At 41.8% G+C, this 4,916-nt stretch overlaps 1 protein-coding gene across 1 annotated transcript in view; it reads right to left on the bottom strand.

Moving 5' to 3' along the window:
• The window catches only part of snap25a (synaptosome associated protein 25a), a 49,714-nt gene that overhangs the window by 37,172 nt on the left and 7,626 nt on the right, over nt 1-4,916 (bottom strand). The gene's annotated exons all lie outside the window — the stretch shown is intronic.

Below are 4,916 nucleotides of genomic sequence, written 5' to 3'. Positions count from 1 at the left end.
CTCTGGGTTGTTTGCATTTCTTTGAACCAATCACAGCAGTCTTAGGCGCCACTAGGTTCTGGACGCGGACATCATACCGGTGTATTGCAGTGTGTACTTCGACATATACGTACTCTAAGGTTTTTACATTGGATCCCCAACGGGACAAGCAGGCCTGCCTTGTTGCACGATCCAAACTTCCTTCAAAACTTGCCATTGTCAGCTGGTCGCTGGTTCAAGTCCCCATGCGGACCAAAGTATGGTGGTGGACTGGTAGCTGGAGACCAGTTCACCTCGTTCTCAGTGCAAGGCACCAAACCCCCAACTGCTCAGGGCACCTTTCCATGGGCAGCCCCCCCCCCCACTCTGACATCTCTCCATTAGTGCATGTATAGGTACCGAGCATGTGTGTGTAGTTCAGGCCTGTGTGTAAGGTGTGTAATGACATTGTAATTTCCCCTTGCAGGATTAATAAAATAAAGTATACATTATAACTTCAAGCAATTACCCTGGAATAGTTCCGTAAATAGGACCTTAATGACAGAAATGGGCATAGAGGGAAGGTTTCACACTTGGTATTCCAGTCACACACCTACTCATAAAGTACACCTCCAGGGTTATCACTCATTCTGTACAGCTGTGCAGCTACATGAAGACCTGCGTGTATGTTAATGTGAATACTGCAGTACAGATCATCCATTGTTATGCAGCACCAAAATTAAAACTATGTCATCGTCCCAATTATTGGCTCTTGAAGGTTGGCTTTTCCGCTGCATTTACAAACAGAGACCGTATACTGTAGATTGAGGGTGAAGACAAGGGCAAGCTTGGTGATTTAAGGCTGACCGCCCCACCCATCCCTGGCATCCCTTTCCTGATTGGTCCTGAGCTGCATGGCTCCTTATCAGCCAGCCTGCTCCTTGGAAACAAGTGAAGAGCACAGCAGAGGGAACAATACACGGGGAGACAAGAGCATCTCAGTGCTGCAGACTGAGGTGTTTATTTTAAGCTACGGTAGCAAGATGAGAAGAACAGAGTGTACACACACACACGCGCACACACACACACACACACACACACACACACACACACACACACACACACACACACACACACACACACACACACACACACACACACAGACACACACACACACACACACACAGTATGAAAAAGAGAAGAAAATCAGGACATATTTCAGTATGCAGAGCGGACGCCCTTCAATCCCGTGCTCACAGTCTCCTCTGGGTCTCTATGGGTGAAAGGGGGTCTTGGCTGCACCACTTGCCCACCAATGGGATCAGCCAGAGCATTTATTACCATGGGGCTATTACAGCGACCCCTTTTTATTCCCAACTCGTCAAAATAGCAACGTCAAAATCTTCCTTTAGGGCCCGTATGGAACACACTGGGCATAAGATGACATAGTATTAAGAGTGACAATGGTAGCGAGAAGTACGAAAAACCCGAAATATCCACGTAAAACAGGTTGGGGATGAGTCGGACAACACAGGACTTTCACCCAGGAGACCAAATACCGAGACATGTCCCCATTCTTGTCCCATGTGTAACTTAAACATACATTTTATAACCCCACCCCCAATCTTTTCCTAAACCTAACAGTCCCGTTCTTGTGTCGCATGTCAGTTAAACGTGACCCAGAGCCAAGAGTCCCGACCAACAGTGTCTAAATATGACGCCAAAGGAGACTTTTTGCGTCAGTAACAAACGCCAAAGGCATCTGACCAAGCGTCGCTTTTTGACGCGCTGGGAGTGAGAATGTGTTAGAGAGCCGTGGAGATATGACATTTGATGCTGGCAGTAAAGCTGAAGGGACAAAGAGTGGGATGACTGAGATGGGGTGAGGGGTTTGAGGGAAGGGCGGGCCACATAAACACATGCCCAACAATCAAGCAAGCAATCTGTGTTCAGGCCTCTGCAGCCTGTTTGGAATGAGAAGCACAAGCACTCGTGTTTTACGACGCAGTAAACGTCAGGGCGGAGCGATGCGGAGGCTCTCTGGGTGAAGAATGCAGCAGATGTCCTTTATCTATCTGCGTGTTTCATGTTTCATGCCCTAATCAATATTAATGTCTTTCATTAGTCCCTTGGTCACAGTTGTTTGGCACTATTTAACCAGAAACAGCTTTGAAATCACCATGCCCAAACTCACCAGACTCCATTTAAATAATCACCAGCCTGTATATAGCCAGCCTATTTCCACATATAAATGGGTGAATTAAGAGTTCATTTCAACAAAACCAGAGTGATGATTGTTGGAAGAATGAAAAGACAAACCAAGGCGGCTTTTGATTATATTTTTAGATGATATATTTATTTTGTTTCTGTTGCAATCAACATCAAGGCGGAGAGGTGTGAAGGCTCTCTGGCTGAGGAATGCAGCAGATGTCCTTTATATATCTTCATGTTTCATGGAATCCCGGAGAGGAAACATTCAAGCCAGCCGCAGAGCGCAAAGGCAGAATTCCTGATGTTTTGGCGATGCTTCAGTAACAGGCTAATAAACCACTATGCCTTAATCAATATTGATGTCTTTCATCAGCCCTTTGGTCACAGTTGTTTGGCATGGAGCATATTTGTACAGTTGGGGATTATTTACGAGAATCCTAATCCAAAATAATGCCAATCAGTGATCCCCAGAGGTTTATTTCACAGTCTAACGGGACACATTCAAAGCGATAAAGTCTCCACTTCCTCCGTGGTCACAGGCCCAGCCAGGCCTCTACACTGTCACAGTGTTCAATATTTGAGAAGTCATAAAAACAAAGACATTAAAACAATTAGGTACTAGGAATTATAGGTATTAGGAATACACTCATCATAAAAATATCCAATCTGCTGCCTTCTTTATGTGCTTGAGCCGCTGGAGAACTGTGATATACTGTATACATTAAAAAAAACAAAAAAACTGTGAAATATGCTTAATTAACACGTTTCTATATGCAGTCGAAATCATGCAAGTGTGTTAGATCAACAAATGGTTGTTTTGGAACATTAAGGATTAAAACGTTCAGAGCATTAGGCTGGCTGTAGGGCTGCAGCGGACAATTATTTTCATTATTGATCAAATTTTTGATCTTCAGTCTAGTGAAATATGCATTTGAGTGTGTTGGCTAATTTGGAATTTGGTTCCAAAATCCAAAAATATTCAGTTAACTATCATAGAAGACGTAGTAAAAAAGGAGCTCATTCAAAGAACTATATATTTTTGTCATTCTTCACTTTAAAAAGATTCAGGGGGAAATGGGGAAAGGTTGACCTCCAGTGTGTCTTTAACAATCAAAACTACCGATCCTCTGGGTTGCTCGTGAGGCATTTTAAGATATTATCTGCATCGTACATGGACATTCAAACTGACAGGAATAATATCTGTGTAGTGACTGCGGAACTGAAAACTAATTCAGCAGATGCATAACAGTAGGGCTGCAACAATCATTGTCAGTTAATCTGTAGATTATTTTCTCGATTAATTAATTTGGTCTATAAAATGACCAAAAGATGGAGAAAAACGTTGATGTTGATCAGTGTTTCCCAAAGCCCCAGCTGATGTCCTCAAATGTTCTGTTTCCTCCACTACTCAAACATCTTCACTTTACTTTTACAGAGAAGTGAAGAAACTAGAACATCTTGACATTTAACGAGCTGGAATTGAGAATTGAAACTTTGTTTTATAAAAAAATGACACAATGCGACTAATCGATGATCTAAGGTGATTAATTCAATAGTTGACAACTAATGATTAATCTTTGCAGCTTTACTTAATCCATTGCACCATGCATGCCATTATATAACTCCTATAATATATATATATAATCCACGCCTTTATAACTACACGGCTGGACTATTGTAATTCACTATATGTGGGGGTTAGTGGGTCCTCCATCACCCGTCTCCAGATGATACAAAATGCAGCAGCACGTCTTTTAACGGGCACACGTAAACATGAGCACATCTCCCCTATTTTAGCTTCACTACACTGGCTTCCTATTCAATTTAGGATCCATTTTAAAATTCTGTTGTTTGCTTTTAAATCACTAAATGGTCTGGCCCCGCCATACCTCTCTGAGCTTCTACACCCTTATAAACCCGTCCGCGCTCTCAGGTCAGAGGATCAGCTGCTCCTGACTGTGCCTGAAACTAAGCGTAAGCTCAGGGGGACCGGGCCTTTGCTGTGTCTGTCTGCCCCTAGACTATGGAATGATCTGCCTTTGCATGTAAACAGGCCTCTTCTTTATCTGTTTTTAATCCCTTCTTAAACCCATCTTTTCTCTTTGGCTTTTGACACATAGTAAGAGTCGACTTCTTTTACTTGTTCTTATTTGCTACTTTGTGTGTTTAATTGTATGGTTATTAATATAAATATGTTTGTTTATTTTCTGTACAGCACTTTGGTCAACTTTGGTTGTTGTAAAGTGCTTAACAAATAAAGTTGGTATGGTATGGTATGGTATAATGCATGCAGTCTTCAATGTCAACTTACACGGTATACTCCATTCACGATTCGATTCTTGATTTTTAACTTCATGATACAATTTTTTCACATTTTTTTTAACAGGACGAGCTGCAGACATTTGACTGGGAACTATTCCTTTATTTCTATAAACTTTGCAAAACAACAGATGTGTCTTCCTATCAAAAGTGCAACTGAAACTGTGCTTTCTCCTAAATAACAAACATTTGAAAAACTTAGTTTTTTAAACACAAACAAAAAAATCTGTTGGAATAAATAAACTAATAAGATGCAGTGATGCCTTCAGTAAAACAGGTGAAACCAAAAGATCTCAACCAATAGGAAGCATGACACGTTTCTATTGATTTTTAAAGATGAAGTGCGTAGTTTCTGTCGGCCCATGAGGACTTCTGAGTGACGTCAACCACACTTTCAGCACGTCCACATGATAAGAGCCTTCCATGAT

Source organism: Etheostoma spectabile, chromosome 18, assembly GCF_008692095.1.
Source record: "Etheostoma spectabile isolate EspeVRDwgs_2016 chromosome 18, UIUC_Espe_1.0, whole genome shotgun sequence".
Classification (NCBI taxonomy): domain Eukaryota; kingdom Metazoa; phylum Chordata; class Actinopteri; order Perciformes; family Percidae; genus Etheostoma; species Etheostoma spectabile.
The sequence above is the reverse complement of the archived record's forward strand: the minus strand, read 5'-3'. Positions and strand labels throughout refer to the sequence as shown.